At 43.7% G+C, this 12276-nt stretch overlaps 1 protein-coding gene across 18 annotated transcripts in view; it reads left to right on the plus strand.

Annotated features, from left to right (window-relative positions):
- Nucleotides 1-12276, plus strand: part of Ank3 (ankyrin 3) — a 632326-nt gene that overhangs the window by 565418 nt on the left and 54632 nt on the right. The gene's annotated exons all lie outside the window — the stretch shown is intronic.

Here is a 12276-nt window from a genome sequence, read left to right on the forward strand (position 1 = left end):
AATAAATAAATAAATAAATCTTTTTTTTTTTTTTTAATTCCTGAGGAGGCAGTGGGGCATACCTAGATGCCAAGAGCCCAGCATCAGTCACGTGATTCCTCTGGTGGAAGAAAAAATGTCTTCATGGTCATACACTCAAGCATAGCTACAGTCTGTATTCCCCCTCCTCCTCCCCCTTCTTCTCCCCCTCCTCTTCTCCCTCCTCCTCTCCCTTCTCCTCTCCCTCCTCCTCTTTGTTGGATAGTTGTTAATGAGAAAAAAGCAACCCATGAAACAGACCGATGACTCAAGATGTCCTCAAAGAATTAAGTCAGTCAACTGTTACAGTATTCAACCAGATCGTTTCTCTGCTCAGTAACAGTTAATATATAAATAATGTATGACCCCTAACATGTGCTTATTATAAATGTTTCCTCAATGTTTATGCATGTGTGTTTGTGTGTGTGTTGTTTTGTTCTTGGCAAGGTTTCTCTATGGAGCCCTGGCTGTCCTGGAACCCACTGTGTAGACCAGGCTTGGCCTCAAACTCCTGCCTCCTCCCAAGTTCTAGGATCAAAGGCATACACCACCCCCCGCCTGGCTTAAATGTCTCTTTTTAGTGCTCCCTTCTACATAAGTGCATTTTGCATGTATTATTGTAGAGTCTATAGTCAGATAAATTGGCCTTCCTCCACGTACATGCTGAAAAATATTAATACTCCGTGTATTTAGTGCCACCTTTGTTAATATTTCAGTCTCCTGTTTTTACTAAGCAAGACAGTTGTGCGGGTCAGGGAGTGACGCCCAGTGGATACAGCATTTGCCATGCAAGCATGGCCAGTAACCTGCCCGGGCCTGCCAGCTGCCTGTGATCAGAGCACGTAAGAGGCAAAGATAGGGAGTCCCAGAGGCAGACTGGCCAGTTAGACTAGCCAGAATTGGCTAACTCTGGGTTTAGCAAGACACCTTGCTTCAAGAAAGGTGAGTGGCTAGGCAAGATGCCTGACCTCAACTTCAGGTCTCTACATGTGCACACAGGCAAGTACATACTCACACACACAACACATGCCAACAAAACAAAACAAAACAAAGCGGTGATAAAGGTCAGATGCCCTTTATTGTTTCAACACATGCCCACAACATTAACTGGTAGAATAACTTTAAGGAACCACAGGTCCCAGGAGGGGGATAGTTTACACAGTGTGATATTGATGTTGGCATCATGGTCTGTGCCCAGCCTGTGACTGTCCTGTGTGGCTGTAAGCAGTCTCTTTAATATTCATCTAACTGCACCTTGTAAGGCTGCCTTGCAGGTAGCTAATGGGCGGAGGATGAGCCGGGGGATGTAGAGTCCTTACAGAAACGCCTGCTGCAGAGCACCGCTTGCTTCCTCCATGTTCACAGTCACAGGTGCAGCCTAAGCTGTGCATAGAGTACTGGAGTCCGTCTGATACCGGTCTAAAGACAACGGGGGCATTCCCCACCCACCACCCCCAATTTGTTCATGGCTGCCATTTGCAGGTCAAGCTCTCTACCTGAATGAGCTGTATCTTTTCAAGGGAACACTGCTTTCCAAATGCACACACAAGCCAATCACTTTCCACTCACTACCCAGTCAAAAATCAGCAAACAGATGTCCCTCTGCACACCCTGGGCTCCGCCGCACCCACTTGCTTTCCTGTGTTGTAGGCATTTATTTGCCTTTGTATGTTCTCAAATGAAGCGTGCTCGCTGTGATGGCTGCTACTGTTCATTGTCGTCCTGACAGGATCGAGAGTCATCCAGAAGCAAGCACCCAGGCACACCTGGGAGGTATTACTTTAGGCTTGCCTGTGAGAGAACCTTCCACTATTAGGTTAACTGAGGTGCCCTCAAAGTGAGGAGCGCTATTCCCTGGATTTTCATCTTAGGCTATTTCAAAGGAGAAAGCTAGCAGAGCATAAGTATTCACTGTTCTCTACTTCCTGGCTGCATGTAGCTGCTTTAAACCCTTGTTACTATGAATTTCCTGTCATGGTAAACTCTGCCCTTAAACTGTAAGCCAAAGTACACCCTTATTTCTGTGTTTGTGTGCATGTGTGTCCATGTATATCCATGTGTCTTTGTGTATGTGTGTCTGTCTGTCTGTCTGTGTATTTCAGTGTATCTTTGTGTGTGTCAATGTGTCCTTGTGTGTGACCATGTGTGTGTCCATCCCAGGCAAAGCCATTAGGTGTCCTGCTCTATCATGCTACATCTTATTGCCTTGACACAGGGTCTCACTGAAGCCAGAACTTTTCATTTTTGCCTAGGCTGCCTGACCAGCAAGCCCCAGCTCTCCTCCTGTCTCCCCCCCCCCTCTCTCACCTCACCTCCTGACACCTTGTTCTGAGATCACATAGGCAATGCCAGGCTATGCGGGGCTTCCTAAGTGGGCATTGGGGAGCACAACTCAGGTTGCTGTGCTTGCACCCAGTTGCTTTCCCCTGTCCCTATTCCTATTGTTTATTGTTAATCGAGCCAGAGTATCGGTGGTTGTGTCAATTAAGCAGGCATGTTAGCTCATCTGTGATGAGGTAAACTGCTAGACCTGTCTGGGTGTAGTGAACCTGTCCTTACCAACTCAAGTTTCAGGCGGCAGCGCAGTTTTTATCTCTGGCAGCAGACAGAGATCTATCTTATCTAGGTCTTTGCAGAAGAAAAGGTGTTGCAGATGTGCAAACAACATTAACAGGCACACATCCCACCAGCAAGCATCCCACACTTTTAACAAAAACCTTAATAAACTCAGTGCCTCCAAAGTCCATTCCTAATAGTTATTTGTAGTTTTGTCAGATCTGGGACCACAGGCTCCAAGTCCCCTTCCTCCTCCTGGGTCCCTAACTTACAAATCAGATCAGTTTAGAAAGCTCAACGACCAGGATCCCCTGAAGTAGCCAGTTGTTGCAAGTAGTTGTATTGAGTCTGATACAAATTAAAATGTGGTTACAAATGTAACACTAAATAGAAAATGACTACCTGCTTCTAAATATATTTGTGTCAACAGAATATTAGAAATAAATTTCTAAGTTCCAAACTGGCACTTCTTTTCAATACTTACCTTTATCAAGCTTAAGATAAATGATAATTTTTAAAGTGCCCAGTCATAGTTGAGCAGTGAAAAATGGAGCCTTGCATTGTACACATGTGGCCTACGGCGCCATCTTCTGGAATCATCTGGTAGTGATGGTTCTGCAATTTTTTTCCAAATAGAAAAAGTTTCTCAAGATTGCATTAAAAGTGCCGAAAGAATACATAACAATTTACTTCTAAAATCCTCCAAACAAATTACAACAAAATAGTTACCTATTTTCAATCTGTTAATGTAAACTGGCATTTTAAATCAACCGAATGAAGACTGAGGCGTAGCAAAAGGAAAGGAAAATATTCCCCAAATAGGTTCTGAAATCTGATACTTGGGAAATGGAAATTGGGCCAAAGTAAACCAACACTGATACTTCCCACCTCCATATGGTCTGTGTGCATAGATTTGCCAGCAACTTGACATTATGACCATAAAAATGGGACCCCAAGGAATGAGCTCAGCTATGTTGTTCCTGGGGTCAGACAGTGGTGCGTTAGCCCAGGCTTGGGAATCAGCATTAGCTACCTTTGGGTGTGGTGCACCAGTGTGCCTAGTACAGCATGTCTGAGCTGTAGCCCCTGGGTGTCATGCTTCTGCCAGGCACCTCGTGAGGGATGGTGTAACTTGAAGACACTTTCCATGAGCCCGTTTCGAGATAGGATTGTACTGATTGGTTTTCTCCATAAATGTAGGGCTAACCATTTAAAGGTCTGAAGAGAGGCATTACAGAGTAATTTTCCTGAAAACCATGTTTTCAGAAATGGTTAAGTAGATTGAGCAGAAATTAAATTGAGCATGGACCTCATCATTCCTGGGACATTGAGGCCTCTGTGTTTCTCTCCTTAGACTTCACACTCACACCAACCAGGTCCCAAGCAGCTCTTGAGGGCAAAGGCACCAGACAGACACAGTCTAAGTAAGAGAAGCAGACTTTCAGGCCCCGCCCAGTATAGGACAGTGAAGTCAGAGTATCCAGTGTGGAACTGAGAGTATAAGCTGTTCACATACAGTGCTTGCATCTTAAACTGTGCAAATACCAGGGCAGTAGTTCTCAACCTGTGAGTCTCAACCCCTTTGGCAAACCTTTTTCTTCAAAAATATTTACATTACAATTCGTAACAGTCGCAAAACTACAAAGCAACAAAATAAATTTACATGCATATATGTGTGTATGTATGTATGTATGTATATATATGTATACACACACACACACATATATATGTAGTTATAAAGTAACAAAAATAATTTTATGGTTGAGGGGTCAGTTTAACATGTGGAACTGTATTAAAGGGCCCTCAGCGTTAGGACGGTTGGAATCAACTGTACTGGGGATTCCATGACTCTGAGTGTGATCCACATAGCACATTTATGGTATGGATTATCTTCTGGACATCTTCTCTGTGCAACAGCGGATCTCTAAGCAACGATTCTTGTTCTATATTCCTACTTCTATGAGTGCTATGTCCTCAGGCACACACCAGAAGAGGGCATCAGATCCCATTACAGATGGTTGTGAGCTACCATGTGGTTGCTGGGAATTGAACTCAGGACCTCTGGAAGAGCAGTCAGTGCTCTTAACCACTGAGCCATCTCTCCAGCCCCTCTACTTCTCTTTTCTAAAAAAAAAAAAAAAAAAAATGTATATCTCAATGCATATAAATCCATCCTCCCCTCCCCCAAAAGATGTTGGCATTGTCAGACTTATAAGTGGTTCTCTGGTCATCTGACTCATCTGTTGGACTCTTCATATCTGCCGTAGAAAACTTTGAGAAGGGCTCTATGTTCTCCTGAGTTCTTAAATCTCCTAGGCCATTCCCCAAACAATAATTTGAATTATAGACACGTGGATATAACAGACCTCCCCATAGATTAGCAGCTGGAAACTCTAAGGCCTCTTGATTTTAAAGTCTTTTTATTTGTATTCATTTATTTATTTATTTATTTATTTATTTATTTATTTATTTATTGTGTGTGTGTGTGAATTTGGGTATGTCTGTCGAGGTCAGAGGACAACTTTGAGAAGTGGGTTCTGTCCTTACCCGATGGGTTCCTTGGACTTAACTTGGGACATTGAGCTTGTACCCACCCACTAAGCCATCTCCCTGGCCCTCACACGGAACTCTTTATAAAACTTCTTAAAGGAGCACACAATCAGCTACGACTTCCCTGTACCTGAATTTAAAGTGCTATCTAAAGGCTTCTCTCTAGACAGGAAATCGGTTACTTGTTTACCCTTCTCCCGTTGTTGATCAACTCCCAGTTTCCTGGTTACTGCTTAAGCAACTGCTGAATGCCAGCCCTTCATTGCCAGACATTGCTTAGCTTAATGTGATTTCACAGTGGTTAGTTTATCTTTTGTGAGGAGAAAACCAAACGTTTAGGGCACACCAACTTCAGAGTCAAAAGCATCAAGAGGAGCTAACCCAGTCAGTCCATGTGGCGATAAGCCATGGTGTTGTGGAAGTTGAACATGAGAGTTCGTTTTATTCCCACCCGTAGGTTTCTCCCACAGCTGGTTTTTTAGTACCCTCTTTTCTTTTAATAAAATATTTTAATTAAGTCTTCCAGACTCTCATACAGTTTCTCCCTCCATTTCCTCCTAGATCTGTCCTCCCCTCCCCACCCCTCCCAACTTCATACCTAATAACTCACCGAGCAGTTAGCCGAATGTGTTTCCAGACATTTGGCTACTTCATTTTATTGTCCCTCTTAAGAACAATCCCAGCAAAATGTAGTTTTATTTATCATAGTTATATTATATATATAATATATTATATATATGTTTACTATTGTAACATATAGTAGACTATAAATACTCTTTAAGCATTCTGTTTTTATGGTTTTTTTAAATAAATTTGTTTATGTATATGTATAAAGACATCACCTCTGCCTTCAGACACACCAGAAGAGGGCATCAGATCCCATTACAGATGAGCCACCATCTGGTTGCTGGGAATTGAACTCAGGACTTCAGTGCTCTTCATCACTGAGCTATCTCTCCAGCCCCAAGTTTGTGTGTGTGTGTGTGTGTGTGTGTGTGTGTGTGTTTTGCACCTAATACAACACCCACAGAGCCCAGAAGAGGGCATCAGATACTATGGAGCTGGAGTTATAGGTAGTTTTGAGCCCAGGTTCTCTGCAGGAGCAGCAGATGCTCTTGACCAGAGCCGTCTCTCCAGCCTCCTGCTGCCCTCCAAACATTCTATGTAGCACAGCTTACAGTTCTCCTCCTCCCTCCCTATTTCTTTTTACCCGCATTGCATGGCTATGCACCCACATGATCATGTGAAAATGTGGTCAGTCACTTGCTAGAAGGTAATGTTATTCTATAGACCGATACATCAGACTTCGTTACTTTTTATCCTGTAGCTGCTGAGGAAGAGCTAGAGCTAAGAATTCCGCAGTGTTATGCATGGCTGGTACTTGCTCTTCCCACCTCCCCAGGCTCACTCCTGGGACCCACCCATCCTTTACCTTTCGCTGCAATGTCTTAGCATTTAGAAGCCTTTCTTTTAGTGGCTGCCCTTAGCAATCCTTTTCTAGCCCACTATATCACTAGTCTTGTGTTTTGTTTTGTTTTGTTTTTGCATTTCTCTTGACTTGTTGATCCCTTTTGATTCTCAAGGGAAATATGGCACCCATTTTAAACACACAAACAGGATATGACCTGGTTACGAAGGAACTTGGAAAGATCTTGTTTCTACTCTCTTCTGCTGTGGCCTGGAAATCAGAGTACTCAAGGCTGTGTATGTGATCCTATTGAGAGATGGCGCCTAGGGGCCCTGAATATTCCTACTTGTCTGCAGCAGTGCATGACAGTTCATGCCATGACCGAATCCGGTGTTTCTCTAAGCTGAGGCTTATCTGCAAATCATCTGTTAATATGCATGTTGATGGTTAATTGTCATGCAGATTTTAATGGGGCCAGAAGATCTGCTGAAAGCTTTAAAGTAAGGGGAGTACAAGACAGGGCTCCAAAGGTTCTACCACACCCCTAAAATGTCAGAAGCTGCAGGACCCTGAGTTTCTGGAACCTTCATTGAACATGGATTAAAAACCAGCCTCTTGTTCTGTTTGGTGTCTCACACTAATAATCTCTCTCAGCATGTAGAAAGCCGATGAAGAGAGCTCAGGAGTTCCAGACTCTTCTTGGCTGTATAGAAATTCAAGACCAGACTAGACTAGATGAGATCCTGTCTCAAGACAGCAAACAGCTGGGCATGGTGGTACATTCCTTTAATCCCCACTCCCACCCCCACCCCCTCCCCAGCACTTGGGAAGTAGAGACAGGCAGATCTCTGTGAGTTCAAACCAGCTTTGTCTATATAGTGAGTTCCAGGACAGCCAGAGCTGTGCAAAGAGATCCTGTCTCAAAAATAACAAAACAAGACAAACAGAAAAGACAAATAAAACTAGAAGAACAAAGAAACAAAGATGAGCTTTCCTTTCAGCATGCGTTTGCTATAATTGAATGATACATGCACACATTCCACTTCGATGGCTTTAATGCCTTCAAAGATGATGCAATAGAATTGTGACCAGGTCGCCTCCATTGCACAAAACATCAGATAGCCATTAGATCCTAGGATGTGCTACAGCAGTTTCTACATTAAATCTTTACCAGTGTGTGCACATGTACCCAACACATAGGAATGTGCTCATACACGCGCACATGCGCACACACATACACACACACACACACACATGCAGGCACACATGCACACACATCCATTATGGCAGTAAATGTGTATTAGTACCACTCTGCCAAAACATGCCTACCTCCCCAGTGGGTCCAGTATGTCTTTCAGCACACTGAGAAGGCACAGGTTTTTCATGAACACCTTGAGCCATTTTGCCGGACAACCCAATGACAAATTGGTAACCGAGACAAAAGATCCCCATGGTGACAAAGCCATTGGCATGGACAATCTGGACTTTGCCTGGTGACTCCTGCTGCTTCTGCTGCATCCTACCCCTGACTCCCCACTCCCTCTATTAGAGTAATTTCCACCTAAGTGGTAACTTTAATTCCTGCGCATGCCCAGTAACTAAGGGGTGTATATGGGGAGCCTTTAGTAAACACTTGGTAGGTGAATGAATCCAGAACTTTCTGCACACCAACAGGACTGTTTCGCTTGTGGCTGAGTGGCATGTCCTGTTGGTGGGCCTGTGGCTCAGTGGCAGGTCCTGTTGATGGGCGTGTGGCTATCACACTCACATCTTTCAAGCAATGAAGTTTTGCATGAGCTTATGGAAAAAAAAAAACTAAGAAAATAGGCCTTCTAGGTCCAAGTAATTCCATTTTAAATAGATGAAATCATTTGAATATGAATCCCAGTCACATTCTGTCTTAGTCAGGGTTTCTATTCTTGCACAAAACATCCTGGCCAAGAAGCAAGTTGGGGAGGAAAGGGTTCATTCAGCTTATACTTCCATGCTGCTGTTCATCACCTAAGGAAGTCAGGACTGGAACTCAAACAGGTCAGGAAGCAGGAGCTGATGCAGAGGCCATGGAGGGATGTTACTTACTGGCTTGCTTCTCCTGGCTTGCTCAGCCTGCTCTCTTAGAGAACCTAAGACTTATCAGCCCAGGGATGGTCCCACCCACCATGGGCCCTCCCACCCTTGACCACTAATAGAGAAAATGCCTTACAGCTGGATCTCATGGAGGCATTTGCCCAACTGAAGCTCCTTTCTCTGTGATAACTCCAGCCTGTGTCAAGTTGACACACAAAACCAGCCAGTACAATTGACCCCTTGTCAACTTGACACACAAACACATTACTAGTAAGCCTCAACCCTTAGTTTCTTATTCATCCCCAAGATGTAAATAATTTTAAAAGTCCCACAGTCTTGTATATTAAAGTTCAGTCACTTTAAAATGTCCAATATCTTTTAAAATTCAAAGTCTCTTAACTGTGGGGCTCCACTAAAATACTTTCTTCAAGAGGGAAAATATCAGGGCACTGTCACAATCAAAAGCAAAAATCAATCTCCAACCATCCAATGTCTGGGATCCAACTCACAATCTTCTGGGATCCTCCAAGGGCTTGGGTCACTTCTCCAGCCATGCCCTTTGTAGCATTGTCTTCTAGGCTTCAGCTGCCTGTACTCCACTGCTGCTGCTGTTCTTGGTGGTCATCTCATGGTCCTGGCATCTCCAAAATGCTACTGTCTTCCACTGTAACTTGGCTTCAACAATAGCATCTCATAGGCTCTCCTCATGGTGCCAAGCCTCAACTCCTTTGCATGACCCCTTCAGTTCTGGGCCATCAATTGCAACTGAGGCTGCACCTTCACCAATGATCTTCCATGGCCTTTCACAGTGCCGAGCCTCAGCTGCTCTGCGTGATCCCTTCATGCCTTCAGAACCAGTACCACCTGGATAGCTCTTACACATTACCAAGTCCAGCCACAGCCCAAGGTACAGCCTTGGCTATCTCTGAAACACAGTCTCTGTGCTCCCAGAAGATGTCACCTTAATGATACTGGTCTCTTCTTAATCCCCACTAATTTCTTAGCTCTAGCTAACCAGCATCAATAGTCCCAGTAATGCAACGTTTTCACTTTAATAGTTCTGGTATTTTGTTAATCACAGCTGATTCTTCAGCCACAGCTAACCAGAACCATAGAATAATCAAACTCCGAAATAGCAATGGCCCTGAAAAGAGTCTTTAATTTTCCCTCTGAAATTTCACAAGCCACGCCTCCATCTTCTGCACTGTTCTCAACATTATCTTCAAAGCTCCTACACAACATCTGACAGAGCTCTTAACACCGAATGTATCTTCTAGCCCAAAGTTCCAAAGTCCTACCACAGCCCTCCCCAAAACATGGTCAGGTTGTCACAGGACTACCTCACTATGCTGGTACCAATTTATCTTAGTCAGGGTTTCTATTCCTGCACAAACATCATGACCAAGAAGCAAGTTGGGGAGGAAAGGGTTTATTCAGCTTACACTTCCATGCTGCTGTTCATCACTAAAAGAAGTCAGGACTGGAACTCAAGCAGGTCAGGGAGCAGGAGCTGATGCAGAGGCCATGGAGAGATGTTCTTTACTGACTTGCCTCCCCTGGCTTGCTCAGCCTGCTCTCTTATAGAACCCAAGACTACCAGCCCAGAGATGGTACCACCCACAAGGAGCCTTTCCCCCTTGATCACTAATTGAGAAAATGCCTTACAGCTGAATCTCATGGAGGCATTTCCCCAACTGAAGCTCCTTTCTCTGTGATAACTCCAGCCTGTGTCAAGTTGACACAAACCTAGCCAGTACCCATTCTGCTTAATTTTTAATTATTGGGGGGTGCTTTGGTGCACGTGTGGTGATTAAAGGACAACTTTTAGGAGTTGACTCTATCCTTCCCCTGTGGGTTTCCGACATCAGATACCTGCTGAGCCACCTCATGGGAATCAATAACATTCTCAAAGGATCTTTGCCAAGTAAACACCTGCCTGTGACGGACAGGACACGCACATTCTCTTATAAGGTTCTGATTCTTCAAAGCAGGGTCTTTTGGGTCAACAGGATGACTCAGTGGTTAAAGCTACTTGTCACTAAGCCTGCTGACCCAAAGTCTGATTCCCCAGGGCCCAGAAAGAAAGAGCGTCCTCCCTCAGTTGTTCTCTGAGCTCCACAGGTGTTCACACACATATAAACATATGTGTATAGTGGGTGTAATTAAAAACGTACCCCCATCCAACACGACTCTTTTTAGATTTAAGTTTGTTTTCTTTTGGTGTGTGTGTGTGTGAGTGTGTGTTTGAGTGTGTGTATGAGTGTGATGTGGGAGCTCACAGAGGCCAGATGACCATGGCAGACTCTCCAGACCCAGAGTTACAGGTAGTTGTGAGCTGCCCAGCATGAGTGTAAGGAACTCGCCTGGGACCCTCCAGAAGAGCAGAAAACACCTCTAACCACTGAGCCATCTCCCCAGCCCCACCCTAGACTTTCACTAAGGCTTCTGGCTTCCCAAAGCCACGGGTGCATTCCACTGCTGTCCACCAAGGTCCCAGTGTTCAAAGATGTCTGTTCCTCCCAGTGGAATTTATTAGATTTGCAATATCTTTGCAAAGTTTTGTATTTTATGATCCCTACAGTTTTTCTACATTAAAAATATATTTACTTATATATCTTATATATTATATAATCTATATATTCATATCAATATAATAAATATATTTATAGGTACAAATATTTATATGTTACATGTATAATGTATACTTACATATACTTACATATAATACATATACTTATTTTTTTTTAATTTTTTTTTTAAAGATTTATTTATTATATGTAAGTACACTGTAGCTGTCTTCAGACACTCCAGAAGAGGGCGCCAGATCTCGTTACAGATGGTTGTGAGCCACCATGTGGTTGCTGGGAATTGAACTCTGGACCTTCGGAAGAGCAGTCGGGTGCTCTTACCCACTGAGCCATCTCACCAGCCCAATACATATACTTATATACATATAATACATATACTTATATACATATACCATAGCATAGAAAGAGATCTGATTAGAATGGGCATTGAACAACGCATGACAGAGAAGTATCGTGTGATCTCACATGAGTGGGAGGAAAGAAACGTAGTCTTATCCACATTGAGGCTCAAAAGATGGGTAGTAGGGGCAGGGGAGAGGTGGGAAGAGTAGGGAGAGTAAGGAGAGGGTAAGCATTGATACAAAGTTACAGTAGACAGAAGCAAAGCCTTCTGCTGAGATGCCACATGGTGAAGTGGGTGACTGCAGAGCACTGGTGTGCTGTATGTTTCAAAAGTTACAGATGAGCTGAAATATCTCATAGTACTTCAAAATTATGTTCAATTTGTATAGTTTTTTTAAAAAAATATTTATTTATTTTATGTATGTGGGTACACTATCTCTATCTTCAGACACTAGAAGAGAGCATCAGATCCCATTACAGATGGTAGTGAACCACTCTGTAGTTGCCTGGAATTGAACTCAGGACCTCTAGAAGAGCAGTCAGTGCTCTTAACCGCTGAGCCATCTCTCCAACCCCCCAATTTGCATGTTTTAGAGTATCAATTCAAACTTTAAGAATTACCTTTCGGGGCATGGGGTATGGCTCAGCTGTCAAAGTGCTTGGCGGGTATACATGAAGTCCGGGGTTCAATCCTCAGCACCTCATAAAATTGTTTCCGACCCCTGTAGGTATCAGGGTGCTCTGCGC

This window comes from Mus caroli, unplaced genomic scaffold, assembly GCF_978045245.1.
Source record: "Mus caroli unplaced genomic scaffold, Mus_caroli_1 scaffold_9, whole genome shotgun sequence".
In the NCBI taxonomy this organism is placed as follows: Eukaryota; Metazoa; Chordata; class Mammalia; order Rodentia; family Muridae; genus Mus; species Mus caroli.